The sequence below is a fragment of the Impatiens glandulifera genome, chromosome 1 (assembly GCF_907164915.1).
Source record: "Impatiens glandulifera chromosome 1, dImpGla2.1, whole genome shotgun sequence".
Lineage (NCBI taxonomy): Eukaryota > Viridiplantae > Streptophyta > Magnoliopsida > Ericales > Balsaminaceae > Impatiens > Impatiens glandulifera.
In genome coordinates this window covers 66,684,120-66,701,867 of record NC_061862.1, presented here as the reverse complement: position 1 = coordinate 66,701,867, position 17,748 = coordinate 66,684,120, and the positions used below count along the sequence as shown (strand labels likewise).

The following is a 17,748-nucleotide window of genomic DNA, read 5'->3' as shown; positions in this document are numbered from 1 at the left end:
TTGAACACATCAGAGGTACGCACATGGCTGGGAAGGCGTAAACGATAAGCATTGGGGTTGATCTTCTCCACAATCTCAACAGGACCAATCTTCTTAGCAGCAAGCTTGCTATATTCATGAGCTGGAAAACGATCCTTAGTCAGAATAGCCCACACAAAGTCACCAACTTCAAAATCAACAGCACGCCTTCTCGAATCAGCCTTCTCCTTGTACTTGGCAGTAGCAGCAACCAAGCGGTCATGAGTGGTCTGATGAACCTGAGCCAACTGACCAACAAAATCCGCAGCAGTGGAATGAGGACGCACCTTGCTGGGCAGCGCTAACAAATCAAGAGGAGCACGCGGAGACAGCCCGTAAATCACATGGAAAGGACTGAAACCAGTGGAGCGATTAACAGCATGATTGTGAGCAAACTCGGCCTGAGGCAGCTTCAGATCCCAAGCCTTAGGATGATCCCCAATTAAACTGCGCAGAAGGTTCCCCAAAGACCTATTAACAACTTCAGTTTGGCCATCAGTTTGCGGGTGATAGGCACTGCTAAAATTCAGCTGAGTATTAACCAAACGCCAAAGACTCCTCCAAAAGTGACTCACAAAGCGAGTGTCCCGATCAGAAACTATGGAGGCAGGAAGTCCATGAAGGCGATACACATCCCTGAAATAAAGCTGTGCAACAGCCACAGCATCAGAGGTTTTCTTGCAGGGAATGAAATGAACCATCTTCGAGAATCGGTCAACCACCACAAAAATCGAATCAGAACCACGCTGGGTACGTGGCAGCCCAAGGACAAAATCCATACTAACATCAGACCATGGTTGAGTGGGAATAGGCAGAGGCAAGTATAACCCGGCATTAGTCGAAGCGCCCTTAGCCAACTGACAAACACGACAACGAGCAACAAAACGCCCCACCTCTTTACGCATCGAAGGCCAGAAATAAGAAGCTGCAAGAAGCTGGAAGGTACGATCACGCCCAACATGGCCTTCTTTGTGGAGTTCCTGAATCATCCTCAAACGCAGGCTGCAATCTGGAATGCACAGCTGCACACCGCGGAAAAGGAACCCATCCTCCAAGACAAAGTCCCTCGAATCCCCCTGTTGGATGCGAATGAGGACCTGAGAAAAGAAAGGATCATCACGATAGAGGTCCACAAACGAATCAAAGCCGGGTACATGGACACGCATCTCCGCCAACAGCCCATGACGACGACTCAAAGCATCAGCCACGCGATTAGACACACCAGCCTTGTGTTTAATCACAAAAGTAAACTGCTGTAAATAAGAGACCCACGAAGCATGACGATGAGAAATCTTGTCCTGACCACCAAGATGCTTGAGGGAATCATGATCCGTATATAAGACAAACTCCCGCTGAAATAAATAATGACGCCAGTGTTTGACTGCCTGGACAATAGCATAGAACTCAATATCATAGGTACTGAAACGAAGTTTAGCGCTAGACAGTTTCTCACTAAAATAAGCAACAGGACGCCCAGATTGGCTAAGTACAGCCCCAATACCCAATTTCGAAGCATCACAATGTAGTTCAAATGGCTGGGAAAAATCAGGAAGAACCAAAATAGGGGCTGAAGTGAGTCGGTGCTTGATCTCAACAAAGGCAGCCTCGGCATCATCCGTCCAGAAGAACTTAACCCCCTTCATACAATCAGTGATAGGAGCCGTAACACTACTGAAGTGAGGAATAAAACGCCGATAGAAGGAAGCCAAGCCATGAAAACTGCGAACTTCAGTGATCGAAGAGGGGCGGGGCCACTGATTGACAGCCAGTACCTTACTCGGGTCCACTTTCAGGCCCTCCCGAGACACCACATAACCGAGGAACTGGGTAGAATCAGTAAGAAATGTGCACTTCGAGGAAGCAGCATAGAACTTGTCACGCCGGAGAACAGATAACACCTCACGAAGATGGGAGAGGTGTGCTACCTCGCTGTCACTGTAAATCAAGATGTCGTCGAAGTAAACGACTACAAACTTCCCAATGAAAGGGCGAAGAGCCTAGTTCATCACACGCATAAAGGTGCTAGGAGCATTCGACAGACCAAACGGCATAACCAGCCACTCATATAAGCCCTCACGAGTCTTAAAGGCAGTCTTCCACTCATCACCCATGCGAATACGAATCTGATGGTATCCACTCTTGAGATCCAGTTTGCTAAACACAGAAGCACCACCCAACTGATCCAACAAGTCATCCAACCGGGGAATAGGAAACCGATAACGCACTGTAATCTTGTTGATAGCACGACTATCAATGCACATACGCCAAGACCCATCCTTTTTTTGGGGTAAGAAGGGCCGGGACAGCACAGGGACTAAGGCTCTCTCGAATGTGTCCCTTAGCCAGCAAGTCCTCCACCTGTCTACGCAACTCTTCATGTTCTTTGGGACTCATGCGGTAATGAGGACGGTTGGGTAGGGCAGCACCTGGAACCAAGTCAATGTGATGCTGGATATCACGCAAAGGAGGCAAGGCACAAGGCAGATTCTCAGGAAAAACATCTGCAAACTCCTGTAACAGCGGCTGCACTGGAATAGGCACCTCAGAACTAGCACCACAGGTAATCAGCGAACAAAATAGAGCAAACACCATGCCTGATTCGACCATGGCGGTTTGAAAAGGACCCCGAGACAACAAGGTGGCAGGGGGGGACACATGATGAGTGGGGGCAGCACCCTTCTTGGGCTGATTTGGCATCAACACAATCTTGGTACCATGAAATAAGAACGTGTAGGTATTAGCACGCCCATCATGTATAACAGAATGATCAAACTGCCAAGGGCGACCAAGTAAAAGGTGACAAGCATCCATAGGAACCACATCACAATATACAGCATCACGATAATGGGAACCAATGGAAAAATTAACAAGTACGCGCTTCGAAACTGTAACATCCGTACCTTGACTCAGCCAGGACAAGCGATAAGGCTTGGGATGAGGTTCAGTGGACAGACCCAGCTTCGAAACTGCAACCTCAGAAATCACATTCTCACAACTCCCAGCATCAATGATGAAGGTGCAAACTTTGCCACCGATGGTACAAGTGGAATGGAACAGATTATTGCGTAACCACTCGTTGTCAGGAGCACGAGGGGTTAAACATGATCGACGAATCACCAAAAGGGGGCCAACATCACCAGAAACATACTCCTCCGCTGCCTCATCATCATAAACATCATACACTGGGGCTGAATCTGAAGGAAGAGCAGAGTCAGGATCATCCACCTCAGTAAAAAGACCACGATTGGTGGACTTTGGGTTGCGACACTCTGCTTGGCGATGGCCAACTTCACCACAATTGAAACAACGCAAGCCACCGGGACGTCCCTGCGGGGGGGCTGTAGTGCCGCGAGGAGGGGCTGGGGTGGGATGGGCCGACTGGGAAGAAGAACCAATGCCACTAGTGGGGACAACCTGTTTTCCAAAGCTACCCGAACCGCGCCTGGCTAGCTGTTTCTCAGCCTGTGAAGCACGCTGATGTGCCTCAGAAACAGTCAAGGGATCAAACATATTCAAAATATCCTGCAACTGGAGGCGAAGGCCACCAATATAGCGAGAAACTAACTGGAGAGGGGACTCAGACAGGTCAACACGAGCCACAAAGGTGTAAAACTCAGTGGAATAGTCATCCACGGAACGAGAACCCTGACGAAGATTCTGGAACCGCTGGTACAGGTTACGTTCGTAATTATATGGTAGAAACGCAGCCCTAATATGCTTCCTGAATTTGTCCCAATTCGTGAGCTTTGCCTTACCATGACGAACACGTGTCTGTTTCAACTGCTGCCACCATGCTTGTGCACGACCATGTAAGCGGATCGTAACAAGGGGTACACGACGATCTGCAGGAACTTCCTTGAAATCCAGAATCTCTTCAACCTGAGAAAGCCAATCAATAAACTCTTCCGGTGATAGACTACCATCGAACTTAGGGATGTCCACCCTGAAAGCCTGCTCCCAGCGATGATTGGGGCGTTCAGGGGATCGATTCCGAAGACCACCGAGAGGGTTTTCATCTGTCATCGTAACATCATCTTCAGGGTGGTGCATGTGCATAGATGCATCCATCCGTTGCGTCAACCATTCAACCTGCCGCCTCAAATCGTCGTTATCACGGCGAAACTCAGCGTTTTCACGTCGCAACTCAGCAAGGTCACCATCATCAGCACCAGGGGTAGGGTTGCGCGGCTGTCTTCGGGGCGGCATACCTCAGGGTCGACTGGAAACTGATACCAACTGATGCAGCGTGCGTGGCTAGGATGAACCTTTATCAAGATTCGTTGATTCTTACGAATACCGAAAGTCGATAGATATTGAGGAAACCTCGTTTTCTGATTAATAATCTTCCCCTAACAAAGTGTCTTAAGATTCTTTAAATACTCAAACCCTAGCTTGCAAAAGAAATAAACAACTTTTAATAAATTGCAAAAAACACCCGAAACTAATAAAAAATGCGATTTTGAGCCCCTAAACGTTTCCGCCCGAAAAACACTAGGCAATCGTCGAAATCTGACACTTGCGAGATATTTTCGGATGCTGCAACTTTCGCATAAACGCCTCTTCGACTCGCACCGCATCACCCAGACTTCTTAGAACTCTCGATTTCGATTTTCTATGAAAAAATGTCAATTTGTCTATTTGTTATTCAAACATAAATTTCTTACTTTGAAATTTTGTATTCTTGCTTATAAGGATATCCAAAATCACGGTAAGGAATCTCTTTCCAATTTCTAGTAATTTTGTAAGCTCAATTTTGTTTGATTAATATATTGACATTTTCAATTTATATAGGCATGGTGATTGAATTGTTAAATTGCTTTGATATATTGCATACTAAGGTGAATTATAAAGTGTACTTACATAAATCATTAAATCAATTTAAATAAAAAACACCCAATTTGATAAATAAAAAAAGAATTAATTTGATAAAATCATATTCTTGAGCCTTGTTTAAGGATTAGGGCTTAAGAACATGTATATTGGTGTCATCAAGGTTGCAGTCGGCGGACATTAATCGATACATACAGATTAATGATTAATTGGGATTAATTGAAATTAATCGAATTAATCGTTTTTAGCCTAAATACATTATTTTTTAAGAATAATACTAAATTTCATTCATAAAATGCTAAAAACACACCCAAATTCATAGAGAGTCGCATTGAATATTAAAATTATCGTCCAAAAGCATATAAAGTTATAAATTAAAGTCTAAAAGTCTAAAACACATCCACAAACACATCAATCTTCATCCCATCTACACTCATCATCATTATTTTCATCAATGTCTTCTTGTTCCGATACAAAATCTTCTTCTTCGCAAGGTTCTCTCAATTGGGCATCATCGTCATCTGTATAACTTGCGCTCCTTCTAGGTTAAAGTATTTTATCTGCAAGTGTGTCACCAAGCTTCATATGTGTCGCTCCAATAATGGGATCAATCTTCTCATCAACATCAGACTCAACATCTTGTGCTCCATCAACCACCATATGTTGAGCTTTGTTGTAATCACTAACTTCTAGGATGTCATTCTTTTTCTTCTTACAAACCAAACCGTCAAACATGGTCTACTAAATAGATACCGACTAGGGGTAGGTAATCCTCTTCCAAATTGTCCAATAGCTTTAGTCATTAATGAAAAAAGCTTTATATTTGAGTAGCAATGAAAATATTGGCTTCAATTAGCCAACGAGCTACATATTGATGTGTTTCACGCACTCTCTTTTTATCCAGCATCGTCTTCAAACTTGCTTGTTTTGTGATCTTTGAAGGGTGACTAGAGTCGGATGGCCAAGAATTATCTTTTGGATTTGTCTCCAAACTCTCCACAAAACCATCCAAAGTGCCTCTCTCAGATTGCGTCTCTAAATCCAAATCTGCATCAAAAGAAGATCCTATAGAGACTTCTTTTCGACGTTGAACAAGCTCATTAAATTTTTGTTTCTTTTTCACTTGGGTCTTATATAGATCATGTTTGCATATCCTTATGGCTTCTTTAATTGTATTTGGACAAGCTTTAACATTGTTTCCCACGCCAGTGATATGTTGTTTTAACCGATATATTCCCGATGTGACCACTTTTGAGAAAGCTTGCACTCAAGTCTATTCTTGTCCTTAAGATCAATAATATTTCTGTAGTTCCAACCAACATCGTTAGAAACACGTTTGAAAGGATTAGAACCACTCGCACTTGAGTTGGAAGCCGTTGATGATGCTTCGACACCACTTTGAGTCATTTCATCGAACACTTTGAGTGTACAATGAGTACAAAAGCAACACATGTTTCTAAGAAACACCTGTAGGTTTCCACTTTGATTGATGTATTAACATGATCTAAATAAATAAAGCGGTAAAGGAGAAAACAATGTCAAAAGTAGGCATGAAAGACTTAAGAGAGAAATATTTACTAGTGAGAACACGAGTTTTTTATTGTAGAATTAGTCTTTTAAAATTTTCTCCCAATTTCATTTTCTCCTATTTCTAACATCTGTAGATTTCCACTTCGATTGATAATTTGATGTATTAACATGATCTAAAAAATAAAGCGGTAAAGGAGAAAATAGTTTCAAGAGTAGGCATGAAAGACTTAAGAGAGTAAAACTTATGTTATAAAATATTTTAAAAGACTTAATTCTACAATAATTATTGATTATAAAATAGAAAAATATATACAATAATATTATATATTTTTACAGGGTTATGATTAGGTGAATAACACACCTGCAATATCTTATTTAAGGATGACAATGAGACGGTTCAGGACAGGAAAACATTTATCATCCCCGCCCCGTTTTTATTTTGGGAATTATTTAATACTATCCACACCCTGTTCGGTTTCGGGAAATCCCCGCGAGACACCGTTAATAAAATATTTTTTAAAAATATGAAAAAATTATACAATAAAATTTTATAAACCGATTTTTTAATATAATATATATTGAAATATATTGAAATTTTATATTATTATAAATAAATAAACGTATTATTTTTATAAATTATAATGAATAAATAATATATTAGTGATTTAATATATATTTAATTATGTTTATAGTGTTCGGGGAAGAATCGGGGCGGGGACACAAATATCATCCCCGCCTCATTTCCATTCGATTTCAGGGGAAAACCGTCCTAAACAGACAATTCTGTTCGGTTTTTGCGATGCGGTTTTAAATTGTCATCTTTAATCTTATTGTGATGAGAACAAACTACTTTGTATATAATGATTAGGAGTTTTTATTTAGAAAATAAATATTTTTTTATTAATTAATTAGACTAAACAAAAGGGTCAACACAATGAAACAAAATCTTGAAGCTACCCCCAAAGAGAGGCATCATCAAATAAATAAAATTTTCAAAAAATGGTAAGAAATAGTATGATAATTGAAATTTTAAAATAAATAAATTATCCACTAGTCCATTAAGGGTGACTCAACGTGAGTCATGTAACTTAATTCAATTTGATTGAAAAAACACTAGATAAAAAAAAATCAATACCAACCATAAATATCAACCAGATTAAAATTCGATGATATTAAGGGAGTCAATGCCAACCAAAATTTTCGCCAACTGACACCAACATATGGCCGGTTGGTATACCTTAATACTAATCAAATTGACAACTCAAACAAGAACTGAAATAGAAGAGAAAATATGAAATCAATCTGACAACAGCTCAATCATGTAAAATTTCAATACCATACTTAGTCAAGACAAGATAAAAGAAAACTTTAACCATCTCCATAATAGAACTAATCAAAAAGAAATTAGAACATAAAGAAGAAACATCTTTAAACAATAAATCAAAAAAATCCGACCTACCGGATTCGAACCAGTGACCTAAGGATAAGCTGTGTTAATCACTACAGTCCTACCTAAGGATAAGCTTTGTTAATCACTACAGTCCTCCGCTCTACCAACTGAGCTAAGGTCGGTTTGGTTCATTTTATGAAACATAAATTAAACAAAAGAATAATTCAGCAACTTGCACAAATTATCATTTTAAACTATTTTACAAAACATAAAAAAATTTCACAAAATCAACAAACATAAAAAATCAATAAGAACAAACAAAGGACACTAGAAAAAAACAAAGATCAATTGAGCTTCAATAAATAAAATTAATCATTGACTATTTACATATAAAAAACCATATATAAAATCAAAGAACGCCCACCAACATAAAAAATAAAAAATAAAAAAAAAAAAAAATCAACCAACAAAAACTCATGACAACATAAAAACCAACTTGCTGTAGTTAGGGGACTGCGATTTGTCAAAATTACAAATTTATATAAACTAACGTTTTAAAATATTTTATATAAAAAAAATTAAGGGAAAAAATTAACCATAATACATTAAGTTTTAAAATATTTGAACTAGTGACTAAGGTGTTGGAATCCCCTCAACTAAAGATTTCCTTCCACCATAAAAATTTATGGTTGGTTTATTCTACCTCAATTAATAAATTTGATATGTTTATTAATTTTATTTTTTATATATTATGATTTAATAAGATAATATTTAAAATTAAGAATACTATATAAAGTGGATATTTTTTACTTTAAAAGATTAACCCATCACTACATTGAAAAGGTAAATAGGTATAATGATCTATGTCATTTAAAGTTTAAAATATTTGTTTATACATAATTTTGTTTACAATTGTTTTTTTTCTATTATATATATATATATATTTTTGTTTGAAATTGTTCTTTATATTTATATTTTTATTTGAATTTATACTATAAATATTAAAAATAATTAAAAATATTATAAAATCGTTAATTTTGGTTTAAAATAGACAAATTTTTCTCTTATACGTGGTATATTTATTTTTTAAGTACATTTGCGAATAAAATTTTCACATTGTCATGAGATGACTTATTCAACTCAATTCTCAAGACTGCGTATCTATTTTTGTTATAAGATCCATATATATTAAAATTGGTGAAAATTGTTTAATCGCAAAGATAAAAACATGACATGAAAAAAATAATAAAAAAAATAAAAATAAAAAACGTTACTTAATAGGTTATTGAACTCGTAAGTTTTCAAAAAGAACGATTCACTCCATTACGGACTCTACCGACTTTCCAGAACGAATCTTAGAAAGCATCATAATAATTACATTATAAATGATACGCATCAAATAACTTCGATCATTGAAAGTTCGACGATTTTTCTCTAACTATATAGTCTACCAAAATATAACTGGGATGATAACCCAAAATATGTAGGTATGCCATATCGGCCGCATTAATCCAAATTTCTCAATAAGTATCCAAAGACTCAGATATCACCCAATGAATCTCAGTGATACTTCACAAAAGACTCCATATACTAGACACCCTTGACAATGCAAAAGGAGGTGAGTTGTCAATTCAAAATCATCGCGACACATACGTCAACGACATTTTTATAAACATACAACGATGAATCTTCGTTTTTTTTAAAAATTTTATAAGTTTAAATTTGTATAGTATTGAAGGATTATGTTTCTTTTAAATGTAAGTTGAGTTATTTATTTTGAATTATTAATCATGTCAATTATATATTTATAAAAAATATATAAATATAATAAACCAACAATTTTAAATGGTTTAATGATTAAAATGTTCATTGTACATAATAAAGACCAATGTTTGAATATTATAAATGTAATTTAAAACAATTATAAAAATTTATATAAATGAGTAATAGGATGGTTGATTGGTCAAAGTGATGATAAATAAGGGATATGTAGTGATTAAATATATGAATGAGAATGTTGGGTATAAAATGTTTGGAGTATACTGAAATGTCGATTGAATAACCAGAGATAATGTGATTAATGATAAGATGGTTAGGTAACAAGAGATGGTTAACTATGTGAATGACAATTTTTGTTGGCTGAAGTGATAGTAAGAAAGTCGTCAATGATGATATGGTTGGAGTGCAAAATGCTCGAAATAGAGTCATGAGATTAATAATGAAAGTTCGATTGGAAAGATATGTGATGGTTAAAAATATTTGAATGAGATTATTATTTGATTGAAGTTATAATTTATATGCAAAATGCTCAAAATGGGTCACGATATTAGCAAAAAATTTGTGGTGGTCAAATATGTGAACAAGAGAGATTGTTGGTTAACCTAAGTGATAGCAAGAGAGGTCGGTAATAATAAAATGGTTGGTAAAAATGCTAGAAGTGAGGTCACGAGATTAAATACTGGGAAATAAGAGATAATTGTGGCCAACATTTAAACGAGCTTGTTGGCATAATGGAGGAGAGGTAGTAATATGATGATATAGTTAAGTATAAAATGGTCAGAATGAAGATATAAATAAGAGATAATAATGATTTAAATATGTGAATGAAATTGTTGGTTAGGCAAAATAATGGTAATAAATGTTATATAAAATGTTTGGAGTGAGGTCACAATACTACGTAACAAAAGATCGATTGAGAGAACAATAGATGATTGTTGGTTTAACCGAGATGAGGAAAAATTAATAATATGACGATATAATTGGACATAAAATGCTCGAAAGGATGTCACGAGAATAATTATGGAAGTTCGATTGAGGTAAAATAGATTGGTGATTTACCGAAGTGAGAAATTATTAGTAATATGATGAGATAATTGGTTTAACCAAAATGAAGAGAAGTCACTAGTATGATGAGATATAACACATATTTATAAAGGTCCACAAAATTCAGGTTTTGTCAAACCTATTAGGGTCACCAAAAGTCTAACAAAGGTACAACTAAAGGTTCGTTTAAGTCACTTCCTTCAATCTCTATGGTAATTTCCACTTAGAAACATATTATTGGTCATGAAGTTTAAATGTGTTCACGTCCTCAACACACAGAATCCCAGCTAAACTGGAGTAGGACCAAACATTTCTTTCCATGACATTTATACATCAATTAGCATTTTTCCACATTTACTAGGTTCCTTTATCCCTTGCATCGGCAAAATTATTAATCAGAAGTATTTAATGAAGAAAGAAATAGACAAACAAAACAAAGAATTGATAATGTCTTTGCCAATATTCTTATTTAAGAACCAGCATACCCATTAAGTAATTTGTTCTTCCATACAACAGTCAATCAAGAACATCTACATGATGCTTAATTTGATTTTGAATAAGAACCAAAATCAATTCTTCACAGGCTTAAAAACTTGGGGTTCATTAAACTGAGCTATATCATCACTTTTTTTTTAGAACAGAGTATTAATAGCTGAATACTTAAATTTTCATAAGCATACATTTAAAAAGTCTAATTCGTAGAACAAAATATCATAATATATTTTATAAACACATACAAAAGTGAAATTATTATAAAATCAAATTAATACTCTACTTCATTATAATAACCATATGATATAGTTAAAACATCAAATAAAATAAAAATAAAATCCCTTCTACTTCAATTATACAACTAACTAAAATTTATAACCATTTTAAAATTTTAATACTAATTAAATAAACAATTCAAAAGTTAAAAACTTTTATTCCAAGATGATAGATTTAGAAATTCTGTCACACAATTTTGTTTCACCTAACACTATAAAAAGAGACAATGGTATTGTTGAAAGATTAATAACAAATTATTTGACAAAAGATTATCATGTTGTTTTTCCATTGGGTTAAACTTTTCCATCCTTTAGCACATATTCAATATTGTTTACTTCATGTACTTTTCCCGGGTAATTACAGTGCACTATGTAGCTGTTAAGTTATCTATTAATTTAATCATCATAAAGCTGAAATTCGGAACACACTTTCAAAATGATCAAAACAGAGGAACAAGTATGAAGTTTGTTTTAATCAGATGGCAAACAAACATAATTTCAAGATAATAATTGAGACCTGCATCATCTTTTGTCCTCAACATTTGTACTTTGCACAAGTTTGAGTGCAAACATACCTGTGCATTTGGATAATAGATACATAACATGTCTTTTTCTGAAGAAACGGGATGAGAGGGTCATACATCTAATATATGTACTTGATCTTACTAGACCAACTTCATAGATGAGAACATCATCTCAGCAGGTCTGAAGAGTTAAAAGATTCAATGTATGAACAGATTAACACCTCCCTCTCTACTTTTTATTATCATGAAAGGGGGTTGCCTGAATTTCCATTCAATTTCATAAAATAATCAATCTTGACATGAGGAGTGCAACTATTTATTTAGAATAAACAGACTAAGCTCAGAAAGTTGCTAAATTTGCTCAAAGAAGAGACTCCATTAGAGCCAATTCTCATACAAGAGGTGTCAAAAATAAGCATCAATCATCTTTGCCTATAAAGTGTATATATATATATATATATATATGATCTTCTCTTACATACTCTTCAGTTCAGGTCTCCATGATTATCAGCATGGTTTGTCTCAGGAGAAAGAAAGTTTTTAAATTAACATCATCAGAGATCCAACCCAAGAAGATCTTTAAAGAAAAAACTAAACCATAATGAAAACAAAAACAATTCAAGTCAGTTAGATTGACAAATTAAAAACTAAGCAGGGTTCTTTCTAATTTATTCTAATTGATAGAGGTGGATCAGAAGATTCCTGGCTTGGATTTCTCAAAAATAAATGAGAACACAGCGCTCGATAATTTCAGTTTCGATCACCTGGGGAAAAATTCATCACATCCATCATCTCAAATCAATCTATATAACCAGCCAAATACATTAAAAATGAGATAAACTTCATACATGGATCAGAAGATTCCTAGCTTGGATTTCTCAAATAAATGAGAACGGCCCTCGATAATTTCAGCTTCGATAATATGGGAAAAACAGACATACACCTTCGATTAGGCGGGTCGAAATAAAAGAAACTTTACAAGAATATGAATAATCGTTGAATAAAAACACATTCGCAAGATATATATATATATATATATACTGTCACATATACTGTGTGAGTGGAGAACACTAACCTAATTATAGAAAACGAGGTTAATGGGTTTTAAGTTATTGGGCCTGCTGGAAATATAATGGTCTTTATTGGTTGAGAATAGTTAATTTAGTTTTGTTATTTCTAATTTAGCCTTTATTAAATTAAAAATATCATTTAAGTATTATAAGTTATATTAATCACAAATATACTCGTAAGTCATAAATTTGATTTTATATTAAATCGCATTATTATTTTGGTTTATATTAAAGATGATATTTATATAATTAATTATTATACTAGTGATTCATAAATTTTAACAATCTTTCGTTGCGTTATATATGTACAAAAATAAATTTGTCAATCATAATGCATCCAAAAATTTGTGAGATGATTGCGTTACATATGTACAAAATAAATTTGTCAATCATAATGCATCCAAAAATTTGTGTCATCTCAATTATATGTTGTATAAACAATTTTATCAATTAATTATATCAATATGTGATTAGAGTTCGTCGTTTTATTTAAGCACACAACAGTGATCACATAAATTAATACAATTAATTGGTAATCATATTATAAATGCGAGAATTCAAACTCATAAAATTGTCTTCAATTTATCACTGCATTTCTTTTTGCCATGAAAGAATGAAAATTGTATGCTCGGTGATTTTATATGCCAATTTTCAATTGATCATACTTGACTTTAGTGAGATCATAATTTAAACATAATTATATAAAGTGTAATGAATTAAATAATATATTTTAATTAGAACAAAACTTTATAAACATCTATTAAACAACAAAACTAAAAAACAATCAAACTACAAACTCTCAATGAAATTAGAAATAGTTGATCTCTAGGACACCCATATGAGCAGTATATTCTAGGCGGTAAACCATTTGTCAAGCGTTCACTACCATAGAGTTTGTATCTCAATATTTTATAGAAATTTTTTCACTTTATATAATTTATTTTCCAACAAGAAATTTGATTTCAATATAGTTTTATGTTTTAGAAATATTTAAACTTTGTATCATTTATTTTCTAACAAGGAACTTGATGTCAATATAGTTTGACTTTATTGTTGTTGAAATACAATAGCTGATTTATTATCACAAATTATTTTAAAAAAAAGTCTTCAATCCCTTCTAGTATACACACCCCAATGATAAATTTTTTCAACCATATCACTTGATTTGGTGTCTCAAACATAACACAAATTATGTTGACATGATGGATGAAGTCGTAATTATTTGTTTGTCACTTTCCAAGAAACGATTCAACCAACTAGCAAGAAAATATAATTCGAAGTGGGTCTCATACTGTCTTGGCATCTCGCAATATTGTAGTCAAAATATCTAATGATGTAAAAATTGTTCGATCTTATATATGTGAGCAATGAATTTTAATTTTTTCAAATATTTCATAACTATTTTGGTTACTCGATGTCAAACAAAATTTGGACGGCAACTTGTAGCTTAAGTTTTGCATCTTCTCTAAATTGGAAAAAGGGTTTCAACACCAAAAATTATACGATCAAACTCTACGTCTTCTATGCAAAATAGGTGTCTTGACATAATTTCTATACCAAAAAAGTAATAGTGTATGAATATTCTTCAATGCAAAATAAACCGCTGAGCAATAAATATAAAGCAACTCAACACAAACACATCTAATTTAATTGAGTCCAAAAATATCTATTTAGAGCACAAAAGACTACTTTTTAAAATTTAAAATAAGTAGAAATATTTGTTATAATTATCATACAAGAAGTAGTAATGAATCGCATTTAATATAATTACATTCCGCACTCGATTGGTCTACAGACATGTTTAGTTGTGGCTTAACCTGACTCCGTATAAATGCTTTGATATTAAAATTTAAAAGTAAATACTGTTAAAAAGATTTGTATTTCAAAATTCATACCTTACCTATCACTCTTACCTATCACTCCATGTACAAAAGTTTATAGCATAAGATTAACAAAAATAAAATAAAAAGTGGATAGTTTATTAAAAAGAAAGAAAGAAACAACCTCTAATTCTTGAACTATTATATTGAATTAATCTATTTTTTTTTTAAATATACTCTTGCAAACAAACTTTAAAGTCATTTGCTTTAATTAGAAATTGCACGAGTAATAATATAAAAAACCGTGAAAAAAATATTACGATAAAAATATTTATGGGCAGGTCAACACACAATCTGATTCAAGTATTCATTTACTCTCACGTATATATCCAAATTAACCACAATTTTTGACCCGAAATTCCAGTCACTTTAAAAATTAAGCATCATTAAATGTATATATATATATATATATATAGATAGATTAGTTAGTTAAAAAGTTGAACTTATATTGTTAAAATGTCCAACATTTATCAAATTTTGTGTTGAATTTAAATATAAAGTGTGATTAGCCTAGTTGGTTAAAAAGTTGTACTTATTTTGTTAGGTTGCGAGTTTGAAATATATCTAAAACAATTTTAATTTTATTTTTAACCGTTTTAAGTTTATGGGCGGGTCAACTCATAATCCGACCCAAATTTCTATTTACTCTCACATATATATCTAAATTAACCACATATCTCAATCCGGCAATCCGGATACTTTAAAAATTAAGCATCATTATATATATATAGATTAGAAAATCTTTTACATGTTGCATCAACTGTCTTCCACAATTTGCATCATCGAATAAGCACTTCATCTTCTTTTCCAACTCCAATTTTTAATCTCTAGATTGACGAATATCAAATCTCTTAGAAAATAAATTATAAATCTCCATCTTTGAGAAATTCAAGTCAAACAAGCCTCAATACAAATCCAAGAACAAAGCAAACAATGATTTATGAACTTGATTAAAATCAAACAAGACTTTACTTGTAAAAATTGGAATCAAATAAGCCCTAAACCTTTTTTTGTAAAATCGAACGAGACTTAAAGAAAAAGTCTCAGTTATTCACCGCTTCAAAGATTCTTGATTGACTCATTCTCTCTATATATATTATATTGTATCATAATATAATATTTGTATATATGGAGATACATATTTTTTTTTATATATTTTAATAGACTATATGTCCCAAATTAAATTAAGTTAAGAGAATAAATCTTATCTTCTTCGTTCTGGTGTTGTTGCCTCCACTGAGACTTTTCATCACCTAAACCCATTGGCGCCTTTGAGAAGACCAAAAGACTCATTGTCTTCTTCTCAAGACATCGTCACCAAAAACTAAGAAATATTTTAACGATCGTTGATATCTCCTTAGCAACTGAAGATTTTGACTCAAATCTTCACAACCTAATTATTCTGGAACCTATATCGTTTTCTCAAACATTCAACAATTTTCAACAAAAAAACATAAATTTGCAATAACTTCTTTAATGGTGATTAGGGTTTATGTACAATCTTCACAAATTGATTAAGGTTAAATAATCTCAAAAATACTCAATACTACTTGTTGAGAAAACATCTAATCTATACACACAATAACAAAAGATATAAAAATATAGATATAGAGAATAATAAAGAACATTTTCATCTGGCGCTTTGAGTTTAAACGGTGAGCCATAACTGTGGGGTGTCATGCTAGTTCTCCTTTAAATCAAATAAATAATAATAAAGAATACAAAATATAACGAGGTTCGACCAACAAATGCCTACATCCTCGGTAGTCGTCAATTCTATTGATATTACATTAAATAATGGTTAAAGTAACATAAGTTATAATGTCTCTATTTATAGGAGTACATGAAAACCAAAACATTAAACAACCAACTATTCTTAGACCCAATAAAAGCAAAAGTTCATTCAAAACCCAACCCCATCTATCATCTATCTATAAGGATGAACAATACAATTAAAAAAATAACAGAACCTGATAGAAAATGATCAAGGAAGGGAGAAACAATTACTTTAAGATCTTGAATCATTTTCTCATTTTTCTCAACACTTAAATTTAAAATTGAAAAATGCACAGAGTCGGAAATAGGCAAATAAATTAATAATTAAAAAATCACAGCCTACAAATGGGTGTTATGAATTGTGGTTACCATTTAAATGGTTTATCTTGAATAGGACTTATCTAACTTATTTGTATCTTATTTTAGATAGAGTAGAAAAACTTTAAAATGAAGCACAGTGAAATAATAATGAAGGAGCTTGGATTGGGATTAGAAATCCTTTATTTATATCTATGATTAACAAATTAAATTAACTAGCTAAAACGCTTGCATTGCATGATTGTAAAATAAATATAAAAATGAAATTTAAGTGTTTTTAAATTGCATTCCTAAATATATAAAATTGATGTACAATACAATTAAATTATAAATAATAATTAAATATTAAAGCTAAAATATAAGATTTTTTTTATCTTTTTAATTATAGTACATTTTATTTGGATACATTTTTATTGAAATTAGCTCACATCGTGAGGATAAAATTATAAGTGGCTGAAAAATCGTTGGTCCACGAAGATTCCAGTAGGATCACCGATGGACCACCGGTATAGAGACCGGGCTAGGTCAACGAACATCCACCCAGGTCAACGACTAACGACCAGGCCTAGGCCCAGACCCATAGTCTGATTTTCGACCGAGAAAACTAGTGTGACATGGTTTCTAACCGAGGACCGAAGTCCCGACCGAGGGAGCAACCGAGAGGCCCAACCCAAGGCAATCTCCTTCCGCTTATAAGCTTGTTCTTCGTGCTCTTCAGCAGCCTTCAACGAGATCTTCATGAAGACCAAGTCCAAGACGTGAGAGACTTCCTTGATTCCGTAGAATGTGTTTTTCTCCCTCTGATATTGCTATAATTTTAGC

General features: G+C 33.7%; 5 non-coding genes across 5 annotated transcripts; all 5 read right to left on the bottom strand.

Annotated features, from left to right (window-relative positions):
* Positions 1 to 7,827: 7,827 nt before the first annotated feature.
* On the bottom strand, positions 7,828 to 7,950 carry TRNAY-GUA. Its single transcript has 2 exons — positions 7,914 to 7,950; positions 7,828 to 7,863 (listed from the first exon to the last, which is right to left on the bottom strand). It is a non-coding gene; the product is annotated as a tRNA-Tyr (tRNA).
* A 4,057-nt stretch (positions 7,951 to 12,007) lies between these two features.
* On the bottom strand, positions 12,008 to 12,143 carry LOC124923171. Its single transcript, XR_007098181.1, has one exon. It is a non-coding gene; the product is annotated as a small nucleolar RNA snoR77 (small nucleolar RNA).
* Positions 12,144 to 12,219: 76 nt separating this feature from the next.
* LOC124923152 lies at positions 12,220 to 12,315 on the bottom strand. Its single transcript, XR_007098163.1, has one exon. It is a non-coding gene; the product is annotated as a small nucleolar RNA snoR1 (small nucleolar RNA).
* A 46-nt stretch (positions 12,316 to 12,361) lies between these two features.
* On the bottom strand, positions 12,362 to 12,444 carry LOC124923109. The gene has a single exon (XR_007098127.1). It is a non-coding gene; the product is annotated as a small nucleolar RNA Z159/U59 (small nucleolar RNA).
* A 124-nt stretch (positions 12,445 to 12,568) lies between these two features.
* LOC124923086 lies at positions 12,569 to 12,671 on the bottom strand. The gene has a single exon (XR_007098106.1). It is a non-coding gene; the product is annotated as a small nucleolar RNA Z103 (small nucleolar RNA).
* Between the last annotated feature and the right edge of the window lie 5,077 nt (positions 12,672 to 17,748).